Genomic DNA, 11,965 nt, shown 5'->3' on the forward strand with positions numbered 1-11,965 from the left:
TATTGAATGTGAGAGCGGCATCGCTCACATGTGAAGTCATACACTTGTGCCTCCTCATATTTCTAACCATCTCGTAGTACTTGTGACATGTTGGAGGATAGGAAAGTCATGTATGTCTTCTTACAATAAGATTTCTCACAAATAACAGGCAATTCATATGTCGAGAAAGGATTCCAGAATTGTTGATTATCCCTACATTTCATATACCATCCCAAAAATAAAAAATATGTTACGGTTGTTCATTCCATGCCTTCCTCAACCATCGCTCCCGATTGCGCCACATTGTAAGAAGATTGTGGCACAAGGACTGGCTCTTTGTTTGTAGTGATAGTTGTTGTTTCAAAGGGACAAATCAAGTACAATCATGTCCTTTCTCATACAATTGCACTTTTGACACTTCTCACAGCATTGTATGCAATCGCGCTTCAGCTTCTTTTTCTTTCTAGTATCTCTATCACAAAGGCAATACATAAACATTCCTGTATATCCATCTTCATTGCTAGGCTGAAACACCTCAGGCCCATGTGCATAATCTTTAATTCCCATGCACATTTTGAAGCATTGTGATTGGACCATTCCCAATCTAGTATACAAGTTATTTAGCTGATTCCAACAAGTTGGAACTCTCACTCCATCTAGATCACCGTCCCACGTCGGTGGAAGTTGAACTAACAATGAACTAAGACTTTTCTTTCTATTTGTATTGTTTCTCTTTCCGACCCTAGCTTTTGCCTCCCATATCTCCAAATAATAGCTGAAGCATCTCATCTTGAAATTGTATTGATGCTTGATGCCTATCCCACAAACCTTGCATGTCAATGCATCTTTCTATTATTTTATCCTCTAATGAGGTCTGAATGTTTTCTTGTAGGCCATCACCAGTACTCTTGTGTGGATCCTCATCACCCCTAACTCTAGTGTCCCCAAAGAAATTATCCTCATCGTAAGGAAAATTAGCCTCTCCTTCATCATTAAACCCATGGCATCCTTTAGGATCGTCACCCAATGTTGAGAACCCAATATTTGAGAGTATCCTTGTATATCTTTCTTGTATTTTTTTGTGCTTCATGAGAGTGGAAGGTGCTACTTCACGTCCTCCACTACAATAGATAGTGCAATCGCACCATACCCTCCTTGCTCGTCTCTCAGAATTAGTATAACCTGACTCTTGCATATGTCTTCTTTCCTCTATATCAGGGTTGGAGGTATGACTTGGCTCTTGCATATGACTTCTTTCCTCTCTCTCTCTCTATCAAGATTGTGAGTAGGTTACGACTCTTGCATATCTGCTGCTAGTGTAGCCTAGTCAGATACACTTGCTTCTTCCACTTGTCTCCTAATAGCTGGATGAACATCTTCATGCACATCATGCCAAAAATGCTGAAAATATGTGACCCTACTCACAAATTGCATTCCACCAGGTGTGTGTCTGCACCTGTAGTTGCACGTGCATTGCCTATAGCCTGGTCTAGGTACACCATCCATCTATGTGCACACAATCCATCATACAATGCATGATAAGAAACAATAGCAAGAACATAAACAAAGAAGTCATATGAAAGATACTATTCCCAAGAAAATCACCATAACATCTGTCATATGAAAGATACTATTCTAAAGACACATCTGTTACAAAGAGTCATGCTACTTTTCCCCCCTAATATTATACTTATACAAATACAACCATTCTATGAGTAATCGTTAAGATAAAACAATAATATCTTTCCCTTTGCATAACTAAACGTAGGCATATAGAAACATATAGAAAACATATTGAAGCATAGGCATATAGATATATAAGCATAACATAGTAGAAATAGAAGCATAACATTCAAATATACAAGCATAATGTAATATAGAATAGATCCATAAAGCATAAAGCATAAAGCAGGCATATAGAATGATAGCCATTCATTAAAAAGGCATAAACTTAAAGAGTAGGCATAAAGCATAAAGATATAGAAACCTAAAACATAAAACATAAATATAAGCTTTATATTGTACATTTGAATATAGAAACGTGCGTAGGCTAAAACATAAGATCTATATTATACATTTTAAAACTAAAATTCATCTTTTACCTTTATACAAATATATGAAGCATAATTTTCGTAGAAGCATAGCCATGTAGGCATTCACATAGGCGTGTAGACATGTAGAAGCATAGAAATAGGCGTACATAAACTTAATAGGCATAAAGCATAAAGCGGGCATTCATAAACAATCTAGGGGATACATTCATAAAGCATAAATGAAAACTTAAAGAATAGGCATAATGCATATAGAAGCATAGACTAAAGACATAGGCATACATAAACTTAAAGAATAGACTAAAGATGCATATAGAAGCATAGACATAGGCATACATAATCTTAAATAATAGGCTAAAGAAGCATATAGAAGCATAGACTAAAGAAGGCATTCATAAAGCATAGCATAATTTCCATAGAAGCATAGCCATATTGGCATTCACATAGGCATATAGACATATAGAAGCATAGAAATAGGCATACATAAACTTAATGGCATGAAGCATAAAGCAAGCAGTCATAAATAGTTTAGGGGATACATATAGAAAAGAGCAAATGGAGTGGGTTGTGGGTAGTGTGCATAAGCTATATATATATGTCCTAGTTTTAGAGTTACAATGAAGAGCTAATGTAGAATCGTATATAGAAACAACCATATCTGTATATATGAGATACGCAAAAGATATATATGATACATATATGGAATCATATAGTGTCTCTTGAACCTATTAATCGATTCAAGTGTTCTTTATTAATTATTCATCAATGAGTCATGACATGGTTGATACTAGATAGAAGGCATGTTTTAGTATTTAACTCAAAAATTATAATTTAAGCTTTACTGATGAGACATGCAAAAGATATATATGTGAAGAGTCGGATCTTTTGATGAGCTCATGTGTGTGCCTTGTGTGCAATGCAAAGAGTGGGATTATTTGATAAGTTCATGTATAGTGTCTTGTGGAGCAAACCCAAGAGTCAGATTATTTAATGAGTTCATGTTAGTGGTTTTTGTGCAATGCAAAAGGTGGGATGTTCTGATAAGTTCAGGATAGTGGTATGTGTGCAAACCAAAGAGTCGTATCATTTGATGGATCCATGTGAGTGGTTTGTGTGCAATGCAAAGGGCGGGATCATTTGATAAGTTCATGTTAGTGGCTTGTTTGCAAACCCACCAAAATGTGGGATCATTTGATAAGTTCATGTATGGGTTCAATGTTCATTTGATAAGTCCCTTGCATATACCAAACAAAAGGTGTGTATGATGGTATGCCTTCCACACACCAAAATAGACCCTTGCATAGTCCCTTCAAGTTAAATCATGTAAGTCTGATGGTATGCCTTCCACACACCACATAGTGGGATCATTTATTAAGTTCATGTACCCCATCTTCCTTGCATGCATCCACCATAGTGGGATCATTCAATAAGTTCATGCAGGACTTACCTTCAAGTCATCGAACCATACAACCAAATGTAACTTGCATAAATCACCAAAATTTGGGATCATTTGATAAGTTCATGAAATACTTACCTTCATGTGATTTCCATACACCCAAATTTCTCATGCATAGACCCACTTGAATATGGAATCATTTGATAAGTTTATGAATCCCAGCTTCCTTGCATGCATCCATCATAGTGGGATCATTTCATGAGTTTATGCATCCCCAAAACATTGCAAAGTATCTCGAAGTGGCATTACAAGTTTTGGATGTAATGCCACAACATATCGAGCAACATCTCGTTGTGCACTTTCCCAAGCTGCTACTACAGCCCTATGAGAATGAGCAATAGGTTCAACTAATCGATGTGATACATCCTCATCCCATCAAGGCAATCTTCACGTTATGGCACATCCCTAGCTATGAGTAGCGCATTGTGCAAAACACAACATGCCACCATACTCATATGCTCATGCATAAGAATAAGCATATCCTTTCCTTCTTTTTCCCTTATGCTTATGCTCTTTTTCCTCTTCCTTCTCTTATGCTTATGCTTATGCATGAGCATGTCTCATTTTCCTCTTTTCCTCTCTCTTTCTCCCGCTCTTCCCCTCTTTCGATCTCTTTTCATAAGCATATGTATTTGCCTATGCTTAATCTTTCCCTCTTTTTCTTTTATGCTCATATGCTCATGCATAAGAATAAGCATATCCTTTCTCTCTTCTTTCTCTTATGCTTATGCTCTTTTTCCCTCTTCTTTCTCTTATGCTTATGCTTATGCATGAGCATGTCTCATTTTCCTCTTTTCCTCTCTCTTTTTCCCCCTCTTCCCCCTCTTTTGATCTCTTTTCATAAGCATATGTATTTACATATGCTTAATCTTTCTCTCTTTTTCTTTTATGCTCATATCCTCATGCATAAGAATAAGCATATCCTTTCTCTCTTCTTTCTCTTATGCTTATGCTCTTTTTCCCTCTTCTTTCTCTTATGCTTATTCTTATGCATGAGCATATGTCTCCTTCTCCTATTTTCCTCTCTCCTTCTCCTTCTCCTTCTCCTTCTCCTTCCCTTCTCTTCTTTTTTCCTCACTCTTTCTCTTCTTTTCATAAGCATATGCCTATGCCTATGCCTATACCTATGCATATCCTTCTCCTTTCTTTCTCTTCTTTTTCTCTTCTTTTCATAAGCATATGCCTATGCATGTCATTCTCCTTCTCCTTCTCCTTCTCTCTTCTTTCTCTTCTTTTTTCCTCTCTTCTTTCTCTTCTCCTTCTCCTTCTCCTTCTCTCTTCTTTCTCTTCTTTTTTCCTCCTTCTCTCTTCTTTCTCTTCTCTCTTCCTCTCTTTTTGTCTTCTTTTCATAAGCATATGCCTATGCCTATGCTAATTATGTTTGTTTTTTGTTTTTTATTTTTGTGTTTGTGTTTGTGTCTACGTTAGACATGGGATCACGTCGCACGTCCGATGAGTACGGACACCCTCACAGGAGGAGACATCATGATCTCTATTCTCTAGAGGACTTTGATTCCTCTCAGGTGACACCTCAGGGGCCTACCCCTGCGACTACCCCTGGCCCGACTCCTCTTGGACGTAGCACTGCGACTACCCTTGGCCCGACTCCTCTCAGATGTAGCACTGTGACTACCCCTCAGGGAACTCCTTTGCTAGCAGCCCATGGCTTTGTCGGGAGTCCCGACGAGTTTGTAGCACCGATGACCGATGAGGAGGCAGCGAGATTCTTCTCTCTGCTATCTCAGAGGACCTCAGCAATTCCCTCTGCTACACCGACGGCTGGACCTACTGCCCAGCCGTCCCCTCGTGCCTCTTCAACCGAGGTGTCATCACCTGGGTGTGCCTATTGTAAGGAAAGGAAGAGTAGGAGGGGCCGCTAATGTTGTGCTGACTCGGGAGATGTAGACGAGTCAGCACACTCACATCCCTACAGGTCTCCACTTGGTCCCAAGACACAGTATCAGCTAGGTCCCTTGCCCTCTCCTACTCCCACTGCTACTCCTCGCTCCGGAAGTGCTCACATAGCTTCCACTCACTCTGACTCTGCCACTACCATGAGTCCTCCTTATCTAGTCGAGAACCTCTCCTATCAAATCACGGCTGCCGGAGAGATAATAGAAGATAGAAAGGGCAAAGCAGTGATGGCCACCATGAGGTGGTTGATGATCCACCACTTCAAGAGCGGCATTGCTACTGATTGGTGGTATCAAGATGACCAAAAGAAGCAGGCGATCATCGATGAATTAAAAGAAAAATACCCTAACCCGCCAAATTGGGAGTTCAATGAGAATTACATACGACAGCGCATGGGTTTGGTCTTGAAGCATCGTAGATCAACCTTGCGAACTTCCATCACAAAGGGGATGGCTAAACCCAGCTGGGTAGACAAAGCTAATTGGAAGTTCTTCAAGAAGCAGAATAGGGACCATCCCCAAATGTTTGAGGGTTAGAGGAGGGCTGCGAGGAGACGGCTGGACGCCGTAGGTACTTTGCACTTTGGTGCAGGCAGATAGTTGGCATTTGAGGCAACCGTTGTAAGTCTTCTTCTCATTTAATGTATTGTTCTATTTGTTTTACTAGTACATATTACATGCACTTTATCTAACTCTCGTAAATTGGGTCCACAGCAAGCTGCGATGGGTCATCTTTCTATAGATGCAGAGATGCGACGCGCGTTTCGCATAGGAACAAAGCCGTGGTTTATTAAGCAGGAGGCAGTAGAGGGAAAGATATCTACATAGAAAGCAACGAAAGATGTTAATGGGCTAATCAATTTTTCTCTCACTGTCTACCTATCTCTCTCTCACACACACACACACTTCTCTCTCTCTCTCTCTCTCTCTCTCTCTCTCTCTCTCTCTTTCTCTCTCTCTCTCTCTCTCTCCCCCTTAGTCACAAATCTCTCCCCTGTACTATCTCCCCCTAACACCCCTCAATCCCCCCATCTCTCTCTCTCTCTCCCTCCCCCCCTCCCCCTCTACTATCACCACAAGACACCCTCTCTCAACGCATGTACACATATAATCTTTAGAATGCACAATTGAACTGAAAATGAAAAAAAGCTAATGTAAAGGAGAGATACAATTTGAAGGAAAGCAAGTTCGACTCGTAGGGTCCAAGTTCATGTCTCGAGCCATGTACACGTGCTGAACCTTCACCTTAAGTCCATTTTTTGTATTACGAAACCCAACAATGCGACCCTTCCAATGCTTCTCTTTCTTTGCTCTATCCTTGTCTAGAAACTTTGAATGGACCTATTGCAGATCGTTGCATTGTGACCCAAGACATTAACCTAAACTCTTGAGGGATCCAACACAAGATTTATGACACAGAGTAACGGTTTACAGGCCAAAACTGGATTTATGACAAGTAAACGTAGTCCTTCACCAACATCAAGGGGATTCATTCCCTTAAGTAGAACCAAAAAGGAAAAGACTAAGCGACAACAAAGCTAAACGGAGAGATATCGAAAGTCCTGTCCGAATAGCCCACCAGCAGTCGAAAGAAAGGAAAGTTCTCTCTTGCAGTAAGACTGCTCCTACCAAATGTCCAGTCACATCAGTTTCTGGAGATTCAACAATCTTTAGCACAAGGCCCGAGATATGCTTTGCTGATCACGTAGAAGGAGTAAAGTACCAGGCCCGGCAATTTGCTTTGATGAGAGAGGTTGGCACATGAAAGCTCGAGGAGGTTGAGACCAAACGCCAGCGAGGAGCAGGAGGAGAAGGCAAGACAGCAACACATCCAGATTCCATAAATGTGGGCCGACTGGTAAGCATTAAGTTGAGTTCCTGGTTGAGCACCTTCCATAAAAGACCCTACTGCCACCGTTGTCAAGTTGGAACTTGGATCTGTGATTCTATTTCTCTTCTGTCGTCGCTGACCTGATAGCATCAACATGACATTTACCTTTATTCCCCCTGGTTCTAATGAAAGATCTGTACCGTTTGAAGGTCATAGCTTCGTAGAGTGGCGGGTTCTTGTCATCGATGAGCTTCTCCAAGGGTGCCAACAATACCTCATTTCCGGGATTCACAAAGCAGGCCAAAGATAATCGTTCCCGTTCTTTGTTTGCGAGAACTCTATGCTCGACACTTCGGTACTTCTCATTCGTCAAAATCTGAGCATGACTAGCAGATCACTAGGTTAAGACACAGCAATGCCGGCGTCGGCACGAGATTTCAAGGAGAAAACACCTACATGCATTCTTATACGATTCTAATAAGCAGTAATCACGAATGGATGTCTACGTGCTGTCTCATAGTCATAAGGGCTGCATTCGGGAAGAAAAACACGGCTACCTGAAGTTGGTCTCCGAGATTGATGATTAAAGCGCCGGGCAGTGGTTTCACTGATACCCAAAGTCCATTGTGCCGTACCTGGAGGCCGTCTACCCCTTCAGCTTGTAGCAGTACCGTGAGCCCCCCAGGATCGGAGTGGGAAGAGAGCCCAAGCGTTAAATCAGGTTGGGGGCACGCAGGATAGTAGTTAAAACGGAGAGACATTTCGCAATCCATCTTTCCACCAAAAGCCTCCTTCAACGCTGACGGTTCTAAACCCAGATTACAGGAGAAAGCTTCCAACAGCTTTTCAGACAAACCGAAGACGTACTGGCTATACTCCTCTATTGTCCCTCTGTTACGGAAAAGTGATCAGTCAGTTTGGTTGCGCGATGCGCCAAGCTGAAACCTGACATCGGATGTCCTTCCTACCAGTCGTTCAAGTTCGTTCATTTTTAATGAAGCTGAAATTTTAGCCGGATCGATCCAGGGAAAGTACGCACCTCCATTGTAACGGCTTTGTAGGCCACTTTTTCAGGTTTCTCTTCGATGTCGGTTGACAGTTGATGAAGAAGTAATCTCCCCAGTCAAGTACTGCACCTTTCTCAGTTCCAACGCGGCTTCCATACCCCTCGTATGTGGCTGGGTCGTTAGCGTATCTTTCCTTTTCCTGCGAGGGTAGCTGGAAAAACGTTTTACTCACAACAGCTGCCCTTTGCATCAACCACGGAGGCACACCATGATTAATAACTTGGAAGAAACCCCAATCTCTGCAAGCTCGATCCATGTCTATGAGGGTGCGGTCTTTTGTCTCCTTATTTTGGAGGCAAGCCATGTCTATGACGGGAAACTGAGAGATCTCAAGCTCCTCTGTAGGATCGTCTGGTCGGTCTGACTGCTTCCTGATATAACGAGAGGGCAGGGCGTTCAAACCGCTTTCAGCAAGACTCTGAACTCTAGGAATCAATTCAGGCCATTCATTGTTGGGGAGAACACTGAAGAGCATAAGCTGCGTAACGGAGGTCATGATTTTGCGGATCAGTCAACGCGACAGAATAAGCAGGTGACTGCGTTAACTCGTCCCCTGGATGGCTGGATCTATGGCATGGAAGTCCTTATATAGAGGTTTTCTGAGCAACGTGACGAAATATGCAGAGTAGACGATGGATTAGAATTTGCAGCGTGCTCTAATAGGCGCGCGCTACAGGGAAAATATATAAAGCACTTTTTCACGCTCACGTTCTCTCTTTCTGTCATGCATAGTTTTTAAGTATTGAGGTGTAAACAAGAATGGATATGGGCTCGTAAGAATTACATCAGGTAACATCAGTGACCCGTCAACTGATGCTGTAGTTGACGTTTCTTACGCCGTTCTGTCGCTTGCATGCATAACTTAGAAGTATTGAGCCCTAAACAACCATGGACATGGGCTTGTGGCATACCCGTGACCCGTCAACTGTTGCTGTAGCCGGGCACGAGACGATGACTTTAGCCTTACCTCCTGCGGCACGGCATGATTTCCATTCTGCTAAGTGCCGACTGCAGACCACGCTATCTCCCGTTAAAAAGCTATCATTGGTAGGTGATGTGAAACATTGGACCATTTTCATAGATCTTTGCATGCGCCGTCAAGAAGCTCACGCGCTAAATGAAATTCGGCATGCGCATCCGCGATCCTTCCGGAAAGACAACCCCGAACTTGTCTTTCCCCGAACTTCCTTGTAGGAAAGTTCTTTGCCTCTCATGACCCGTATGAATTTGTGTATCATTGTCCTACAATATGAAAAGGCAATCTAAATTAATCTAACTTAAGGTCTTAAAGAAATTAGGATGCACATATTTCTTAAGAAACTAATATCGAATAAGTAAGAGTTTTAATGGCACACCAAGTTCTTGTTTCGAAAAAGTGCCAGATGTTTAAGAAGACTTCAAACTCTTTTTCGTGTGAAGAAACTAATATGAAATCAGCATGAAGATCTAAAAAATACTATGATTCTAATATATACCTCAGACAAAGGCGAATTGCACATGTCTTCTTTGCATGAGTTGTGCGAGTTAACAACTTGCTTTTCCTACAAAATGTCATTCAAGAAAGTTCAAGATATATGATCTCATGACTAAATTAAACTTTGAAAGGTCAAGGATTTAACTTAATTATCAATATGGAAATAAAGAAACTAATTGAAAAGCAACATGAACACAACAAGACAAAGCAACTATAGACGCGCTTGATAGATGTGCAAAATAGCGAGCGTGTCTATAGGTGCTACTAGAATAGTGAAAATATAGGTGCGTCTAATAGCGCGTCTATTAGTGTATCTATTTGAGCATCTAATAGTGCGTCTGCACTGAGAATTAGACGCAGATTTAGACGTGAATTTAAACACAAAACAGAGAATACAAAAAGTGAGATTTTGGTGCAGGCTGATAAATGTACATCACTGCTTTCCAAACATTGCCCATGATTACCAAAGCACCTAATTTTAATAAAAATATAATGCTTTTTGGCAAACCCACATATACAAAAATTAAGTAAGGTGAGGAGAATGAGACAATATGTAAAATAGTTTTGCCAATATCAATGGTGGGCTACGGTTCAATCTCATCCTCAATGAGATCAACCCTTGCCAAACTATCTACTTCAAAATCCAAACAAGTGTTGAGATATACAAATACATTCAGCCCATGCTCTACACCTCCTTTTTTGCTCTTTGTGAAGGCCCCCTTCAAACACCTCATGCATTCGGTGGGAGTATGAATTGTAGTGATAGCTCATTTTACCACCACCATCTCTAGCTTTGATAACGTCCACGGTGCATGAGGTAGAAAGACACGCCCATTTGGCCTCTCTTGTGGCCAAGCTTCACACATCCTCCCTGTGGTACGTAGATCCTCCCTTATGCCTGCGGAATCTCATGTCCGATTCAAATGTTCCCAGATGGTAGACGCCACATTCTTAAAGATATGCATGGGATCAAGCAGGTGATTAATCTTGAGGTTCGACCAATATGATAAATGATAAAAAATGGAGTATCTAATTAAAAGCCGGTGTTAGCGGGCAATCTTTATTTCCATTCAATATATCACATAATAGTTACAAACCCTTACCGGCTCATGCTAAGTGGTGGAGGAGTCGTGGAACTGTCCCAAATTCTCATCCAATCTCCTACAATGAGTGACTGAGGGGGGACTTCATTCCAAGGGGTGACATATCTAGGATGATCAAGTGGAAGAAATCGATGGTGATTCTCATAGATGACCTTATTCAATGCATCTGCCCGTGAGGCAACTAGCAAAGGACCACAAACAGGACATACATGGTAACCCAATGTAGCCAGACCTGAACAATAGATGTAATTAGGAGTTCAAGGTGGATTTAGGGTGCCACATCGATTGCCTACTCATAATTAAAAATTCAATGCTTACCTAAACACTCGCCATAGCCTAGGAAGTCATGCATCATCCACATCAATTCTGCTTTGAAGTTAAAGTCTCGTGATGAGGGAGGCCTGCTCACATCATGCACCTTGATACCTCTCCAAAGTATCTCTAGCTCATCAACCAAAGGCTCCAAATAAACATCAAGATTTTTTACTTTATGTTTCCCTAGAATTAGAAGGGATAACATAACATGTCCTTTCTTAATTGCCATAGAGGGTGGAATATTATAATTAATCAGCAATATCACTGGCCATACACTGTAAGAGGTGCTTTTGAGACCAAATGGGTTCACACCATCCATGCCCAATCCAAGTCTCAAGTTTCTAGGTTCTTCCTTGAAGCTTGGCCATGTGTCTTCAATATGCTTCCACGCAGGAGTGTCTACAGGAGTTCTACACTTGCCATCGATTGATCGATGGGAGGAATGCCAATAGATTTGCACTTGAACATATGTTGGATATGAGGGATTCTGGGAAAATGTCACAGAACCTTACAAGGCACATCCAAATTCTTGAGATCTGCTCTATATCTTGCCTCTTCACAAGTAGGACACTCTCTTGCATCCTTATGTGGTCCACGAAATAGAATGCAATCGTTGATGCATGCTCGACGCATGCATGGATGCACTTGTAATCTAATCCTCCAAGAGAGTCACATGTTGCCTTGCCATATCTCTTAAGGTCGGTAATTTATTCTCCCTTGGAAGCATTTTACAAAATAGCTTGTATGTGAAGACCATAAATGAGAAAAAGCATTCA

The 11,965-nt window shown here is 41.4% G+C and overlaps 1 pseudogene across 1 annotated transcript; it reads right to left on the reverse strand.

The window, feature by feature from the left end:
• Positions 1-7,345: 7,345 nt before the first annotated feature.
• Positions 7,346-8,830, reverse strand: LOC147893834 (jasmonate-induced oxygenase 3 pseudogene; annotated as a pseudogene). The gene is made up of 3 exons (XR_015542253.1): positions 8,270-8,830; positions 7,788-8,121; positions 7,346-7,606 (listed from the first exon to the last, which is right to left on the reverse strand). The product of XR_015542253.1 is annotated as a jasmonate-induced oxygenase 3 pseudogene (transcript).
• Between the last annotated feature and the right edge of the window lie 3,135 nt (positions 8,831-11,965).

The sequence above is a fragment of the Dipteris shenzhenensis genome, chromosome 15 (genome assembly GCF_047967505.1).
Source record: "Dipteris shenzhenensis isolate YYH24624 ecotype China chromosome 15, Dip_SZ_1.0, whole genome shotgun sequence".
NCBI classification, from domain to species: domain Eukaryota; kingdom Viridiplantae; phylum Streptophyta; class Polypodiopsida; order Gleicheniales; family Dipteridaceae; genus Dipteris; species Dipteris shenzhenensis.